This window comes from Neodiprion lecontei, chromosome 1 (assembly GCF_021901455.1).
Source record: "Neodiprion lecontei isolate iyNeoLeco1 chromosome 1, iyNeoLeco1.1, whole genome shotgun sequence".
In the NCBI taxonomy this organism is placed as follows: domain Eukaryota; kingdom Metazoa; phylum Arthropoda; class Insecta; order Hymenoptera; family Diprionidae; genus Neodiprion; species Neodiprion lecontei.
The window spans coordinates 25,328,656-25,336,150 of NC_060260.1; the positions used below are offsets into that span (position 1 = coordinate 25,328,656).

General features: G+C 42.5%; 1 protein-coding gene across 3 annotated transcripts in view; it reads right to left on the bottom strand.

Annotated features, from left to right (window-relative positions):
* Nucleotides 1-3,404, bottom strand: part of LOC107223837 — a 53,721-nt gene extending 50,317 nt beyond the window's left edge. For all 3 annotated transcript variants that reach the window (XR_006904195.1, XM_046739103.1, XM_046739092.1), the window contains exon 1: nucleotides 2,373-3,404. The gene's annotated coding sequence lies outside the window, so the exon portion shown is untranslated. The remainder of the gene's footprint in view (nucleotides 1-2,372) is intronic.
* Nucleotides 3,405-7,495: the final 4,091 nt, after the last annotated feature.

Sequence of the window (7,495 nt, forward strand, 5' to 3'; positions counted from 1 at the left end):
AATAAAGCAAATAAAGCTGTTTTCTCTCTCTTCTTTTTTCCATGCAGAGAGAAAGAGAGAGAGAGAGAGAGAGAGAGAGAGAGAGATCTCTCCGGGAGTTTGCACCTCGAGTTTTTGCGTCCCGGAATCCCGCTTCTTCGCGCACGCATTATATAGGTACATATAAGATCCTCTTCCGACGGTGGGATCGAACCTTCGACGTCCCGCTTCGTATACAAGCTGCCTTGAGGGATGCTAGCTTTTTACGCACCCTTCTTCGCGCGCTCAGCTTTGACGTGTCAGGAATTGAGACGAGATCTTGTGACGACTTGAAAATATTCAAACAACCGCGGAGGCCAATTTGAAATAAGAGATTCGTTTTTATTCCCTCACAGAATCAAATGATTAAAGTAAACAAAAAGTTTCGGAGTATTAAATTGCAGTGGAGAGTATCGATACATCGAAATCTGCGGAAAGCATGTATTAAATTTTTTAATTTTTACTGTACGGTAGTTGAATAAAAATACACTAATTTCTCAACATTTGAAAACAATTTTCTGAACTTCAGCTTATGATGAGGCTGATTTATTGATAAACGAAATAATAGCAACACTTCGGAACTATAATTCAGTTTACATAAAAATGCGCAGGATCGTTTTTAATTAGTAGATTTTCTGAGACGTTCACGATCAACGATACGATCTTATCACAATGTCTCGAAAATACAAATGCATTTGCGAATTTCGGGAAAGAATCGAGGGATGTGATATACGATCGTCCGGTGTTACAGCCAGTGAATAGTGGAGAACGTAAAGAGCCTACGAAGTAAAGTTGACGGACGCGAAGAGAGATGCGGAAGCTGGGTGATATCGAGGAGGATCCATTACCCGGGAGAAATCACTCAAAAGTTTGATTGATTCTATCGTAAGGGAGAATTTATACGATGAAATTGGAAGACGAGCTGCAGGAATCGAAGCGAAAGCGGGCGGGTAGGAAGGAAGTCAGAGAAAATTGGCTTAAAGATAACAAACACACGCGATGCTAAGGTGAAGCCACTCTCCCGTAAGACAGACCAAAGTGTCAAACTCGTCGACGAATTCGCTCGGCTCTCGGTATTATAGCGGGAAAAAACGGCCTCAATTTTCACCCTAACAGCCCGAACCACCCTGCCAACTGTCAGAGAGATGAGAGAGTAGAAGCTGGAAAAGAAGAGAAAGTAACCGTCGACCGGTTGCGTGTGGGTGTATACAACGTACAACATCCTCAGATCTTGTGTGCGTGGGGAAAAGTTTTCGAAAAAAACTGTAAGGGGGGAAAAAAAAAATCCCTAAACGAACAAGAGCCGCAGACTCGCACGCGATGTTTCTTCGTCAGGTGGAACGGAAAGGATATAAAGACGCGAGAAGACCGCACAAAAAGAAGAAGGAAAAAATAATAAATAAAAAATTCAAGGAAGATCGTGAAATTAATTACACGGTTTGTTATACCTGCGCCGCGGGTCAAAGCTGTAACGAGAAATTACCGAGAAGAAAAATTGCGGCCTGGAAGTGACTCGAGGTCCGTAATATTAATATCTTCTTAAGCAACGCGTATCAACGCAAAGGGCCACGTGTCACCTCGCGCATCTATCCGCGCGTGTCAAAGTTTGTTTTCCTATTTTACTTTGAATATTTTTCCATCATCGTTTGTTTGCTTGTCCATTTTGTTCGGTATATTATATACTATACGGTTTTTTAAACCGCCACGCGCGACTGGAAGGATCAGAATATCTGCTCCGTGTCCGCAGGCTCTCGAGGAATATAAAAGTACGAAACGACGAACCGCGAGGTTCATGAAATTTTAATGGAAATGGAAATAAGCAATGTGAAATAACGACTCACCGAATTCGGACGGAGAAAATGGCCTTGTAAATTATTCAGGTCTCGTTTATCTCTCATCTTATATTGGTATATCGGTGTTAGGATAAATGCATACGACTCTGTATCGTCGTGCTGATTGAACGAATACAATCCACCGAATGTGCTTTCGAATAAACGATTTTCCGATAGTTGTATCTGTAGGATAAATCGGCCTGCATTCGAACGATACAGATTACGGTGAATTTCCTCAAAACGCGCCTGCATTTCGGCAATCGTGAGTACATTTTCACCGATCGGCATTTGTCTCGTCTTTTACGATCAGCCGACTCCTCCTCGCTTTCCGAATTGACGATCGGTAATGCGGACCCTAAATTGCATAAATGCAGGCGAATTTAACACGCGATAAATGGCCGATGGTAAATTTCCAAGAAACAAAGGAAAATTCAGCGGGACAAATTTCTGGCGGGTGTGATTCGTGATACAGAATAAAATGAACGGTTAACGAGCGAGTCAATTAGTCGGAAGCGTGCTTACGTTTAGATTCTTTCCGAGTCTCTCGAGCTTCCGGGCAGATGTCGTGTTTTCTTAGAATCCGTTTATCAGGCACACCGTGTACTCGTTTTTCTCCTTTTTACTTTAGAGCCAGGTTCAAAACTGTCCAAGCATCTCTACTGTGCGTATACACGTCTTAAGAAGGGCTGGTGAATTTGTTTCAGAAGTCCATTAGGCGTTTTTTGTATGTTTACACGGTTCCCGCGTTCAAACAAACAGCCCAAAAAGGGGATCCGGGCTTGAAGAAGACAGGGAATTAGGTAGCCCCGGATGTACCGAATGAACTTGGAACCGTTACTCTTGGCTCCTCGTACCTTGATACCCCCGATGATTATTTCCTCAGTTCAACCCTCGTTCCAGCCTTTCACAAAACTCGTATCGATCTCACCCGGTATTGTATTTAACGCGAAAATTAGCTCAGTCCCTCTTCGGCGACGAAGATTCAATTTCAACCGGATCCAATTTTCCTCGATGTGAAATCGATTGAAATTAGTCGATTCCTCGGCTGAAGAAAACAGAATATTTCAAGCTTCCGGTTCAGCTGAACAGTTCCGTTTTGAAAATCGTATGTCAAACCGGCAGACTTCCGTTAGTGTCGATTCAAGGTGAAGAGCTGTCTAAGAAACACATTTTTCGTTCCTGGTCATCGGGTTTCGAAGAGTTTCCAAGCGAGCGATCAGCTCTCCTTGAGTTCCCTGATCTGTCGGCATTTATTTTTCCCGCGAAACTTTCGTCGAAGATGCAACAACATCAGACCGGATATCAGAAGTTCGAACGGTCGTTCAGCTGTGCGAAAAAGATTTCGAGAATCCGGATGAGGGATTGCCACGCTTACACGCTCGGCGGAATTAACGGCGATAACCGAACCGGGCGAAAGCTCAAAGCTCGGATTCGTTCCCCGGTCTTTTCCAAGGGTCAAACGGCGCTTTCCAGCGACTTTGATACGCGGCTACCGAAACGGCGCGGAGAATTCTCTCTACTAATCTACGGGCGAAGTCGCGAGGAACGCTTCCTACGGCGGCGCGGGGCGTACTGACGTCGGAGGCCTCCGGACGACCGAATATTCGTTCGCCCCCACGAAGAGCGGCCGAGACGTGCTCGTGGATCAGTCGCGTTCCTCTCATCCTGGGGGATCCGGGCCATGTGCGCGGTGGAAACGGAGAAACCCGCGCTTGCGTTATGCTCGCATCCCCCAGCCTTGGGAATGCGCGAGGAAATCCGGCCGCTGCACTCGCCTCTCGATGAGAATTAGCAAATTCGGGAGCCAAAGACGTTTGGGACAATTTTTTTTTTTTACCGAGGACGATGCGAGTCGACGATTTTTTTAACGGGGAACACTTTCGTCTCGACGAAATGAAAATTGGACCGGATTTAAGCTTTTCAACAAGGGGAAAGTTTTTCAATGATTGAATATCGAGGAGGTGGCGTCGATCTGATGAGACTAGGCAAGTTATTCCTCAAGCTGACTGTCGACCTGATTCCTTGATTGATCAGAATACTTAATCCAGTTTTATTCAAATTGGAAAAAAAAAAATTCACAACAAAGTAAGAGAAATTGATCGTCATACCTACTTACCCGTACGAAGTAGTAAATAATTTCATACGAAATTGAAGGAAGTTTTTCAGACTTCGTGAAATTATTTTATATTACAATCGTAGCGAAGATATGATATTATAGAAACTATTGTGTGGAATAATTTGATAAAATCAATAAATTCTGATCAATTGTAAGGAAATATTTACGATAATATACTTTCGACTAGTAATCAAACTTTTCTTCTCGAGATATAGATGTTTTTTTTTTCGAATCAAGTATAGCTGAATTATATCGTAGAATTCAAGAATCGGAATGAAAGAATATTCTTTGTCAACCTATGATGTGAAAGATTCAAAAATTTAGCCATAGAAGATTCTGATAATTTAGAAATAATTTCTGACGATTTATGGAACTTTTGCTGTATTCTTATGAATCAATCTTAGTTACAGTCTGTAATATAATAGTCTACTCAAACACTGTAAGAACCGTGCTCAATCATCTTCGCAATAGCTTTTCCCCCACTTGAGCGGTAAAGAATTATTTACAAACCTGATAACGACGATTTTTGAAATGTTGACGATGAGAGTTCGAAGCACACGTGAAATGAAAAAAATACACTATCGAATTTGTCGGGAGAAATCGACGTACTTAATCACCAAGAAATTTGAGCACCGTGCAGTAGCATCAATGACACACCTACTCAACGCTTCGAAGTCACGAGAACTGTATGATCTGAACAAACCTCGAAGTTAAATTATGAAATCCGGGGCGTCGCGATGTCGTTAGCCGTTGTATACGAGGGGAGACGGTATCAGCGAAAAGGAAATCGCCAGGCCACCCATAGACTCTATGGAAATGCTTACCCCAGCGAATTTGAAACGGCGAAAGGAAGTTTTGACTAAGTAAAATAACAAAGGAAAGGGGCTTCGCGACGCAGGGAAACGAGTTGAGAACGTAATTGAATTTACTCTGTTGAAAAAATTGGCTTTCTTCTTTTCGTCGTTTCAAGCATCCCACTTTTGATGGCTTCAATTTTATTTCGGCCTGAAAACAAGGGGGTATAAGAAATTTTTTTTGCAAGAGCAAGATTCACGCACCTATAATTTGGTATAATTTCCACAAATCAGTATTCCAGGGTTTCTGAATAACTAATTCCAAATCCCGGTCCCAAGTATTCAAATCTGAATCAACACCTCGAGTGTAGCAGCTGGCCTAGAGACTGCAAACAATGCTTGAATTCCAAGGGAAGATGCATACTTAATTCCCAGAGTCAAGGATCGTCTACGCTCTCGGTATTTATTCATTCAATCGAACGTAATGAGTATAAAGCATTCATTCACGGAGAGTTTCGTACGTTGCACAACGAGGAATGCTGCACGTACATTTTCTACATCAGCAACGCGTTAGTTTGTATACCGAACGGCACTCTTAAGCCACTTCCTCCAATTGTGACTATTACGCTCGTCACGCAGTCCGGACATCTGACGCATGTCGATTTCATCGTCGACGAGTAAGGACGGACTCAATCTTCCGTCGTAGTCGCCTAATATGACAAACTATGTTTTTTCTTCTTTGTTTTGACACGTAACGGCTGAAAAATATCGGTGACTGAACTCGGAATCAATTCGACACGGTGGTAAAACATCGAGCATTGAAAATTATGACCGAGCACTGACAAGTTGCGTTTTTCCCCATGAAAGGATGCCATGGTGGATCGGTTCCTACCGACTGAGTGAAATGTCACATACTTGGACTTGGTCGGTAATAGTATCACTGTGAAAAATTTCATTTGTTAGAGTAACTGGAAAAATTCAGTAAAACAGGTATCGTTAAAAAAAACTGTTTGAATATTGTTGGAATTACGAAAAACGAGGTACGCGTAACCATTTTGCAATATTGTCGATCCTTTTTTGGCAATTGCAACGCAAACTTGGTTTGTGAGGTTTCTCTACTTTTTTAGTTAAACAAGGCTTTAACGTCAATTTATTGTTGCACAAGCATTAAATTTTCGCAACAGTTACGAGAAAGTATAATGACAGCGATCGTAATGAGAAAGAATAGTAACGGATACGACTTTCCGGTAAAAGCTACAAAAATAATTTTCATTTTCTACCTAAAACTATATTTTGCGGTTGCGGTAAAAATTAAAAATAGCTAAGGACTAAAAATTTTTCTCAGTGTGGGGAGAAAAGGTATACTACTATAATAGTAAAAATAACTGACGTTTAAAGCGATCGGTAAGAAGTGACTATCACATCCTCTCAACAGCCCCGAGAGTGGGAAGTTATGAAAAGTCCGGCGTAGTAATCCAGTAGCTGGTCGAGAAATTGAACCCCTGAGTAAGAAGCGAGTTTCCTCGTCCTCCTCCACGCGCATGGCAAAATGAATAATATAGCGAGTTCAAAAACCTCGAACCTCGAGTATAAACGAGAGTCTGTTTCGGCCGGATCGGTATTAATTATCGCAGATGTTAATTACCGTCTCAAGTCTCGATTTCCAAGATACGGAGTGACCGCGGTACAAACGGCGTTGGGCGACGCGACGCACGTGACGAAGCCACTTTGAACGCTGCTCTCGGACCCTTGAAGCTATATGGTAATTCACGTGTCGTCGTCACCGCCGGAGGAGAGACGAGCTTTGGGTGCGACACCGAGCTATGCGACGAGGCGGCGATCGGCAATCGTGGCATTTTGAACGCTCGAGTGCTGCCAGTCGAGAATTAATTGCTGATAACCCTCGATGGTGACAACGACGGCAGTGTAGGTAGCTTCAGGTTGGTAACGACACGTGAACGATACCCGAGGTTTATCGCTGTACAGAGTTACGGCTCTTCTTGGAAGACATTTTTATCGCCCTTACCACTGGCGTCCCACGTTTCAATCAAATACTGTAACTTTTTTTTTAATCGTTTTGTTTCCGTTCCTATACCATAGACTCGGTGGATATACCTGCGGTATCACGTGATTGTGGTTAAAAATTTAACAGCCCTATAAAACGTTTCTTGATACAGTGTGTGAACGGAGAATACGATCGCTTCTCTAGCTCGGTCTTTACTTTGGAAAGGCCATGGACTTCGAATCACGCGTTTCCTCGATTTAAGAGTGAACCAGTTGACGAATGACCTAAAAAACTTTTCACACCAAACTTCGATGCTTTGTCCAGTTGGATTCTTCGTTTCTTTTTCGAAAAAAAAAAAAAAAAAAAAAAACAACCGATCAGTAGCAAATTGATCAAAAGTTGCGGTGACGCAGCTCTTGAAAATGCAATTTGTACAATTTTTGAAGAGTCCAAATAGGCGAGGAAAATCTGACGAATTCTGGCCGGGTTCCAAATGAGATTACAGAATACTTTTTTGCTACTTCGAAGGTTCATCGATTTCAAGGTATTTCTAAAGCTCCAGAGCTTTCGCGGAATCGCTGGACACCCTGTTCTTTAAATCCAAGTGATCCCCTCCACTTCCAAAGCCTCTCCATCGATCTTGTCCGACCTTTGAACTTTATATCAAGTCTGATAAATTGCTACCAATTGTACTTGGAATTAGATTACAGATACGTCCAGGAATATTCGG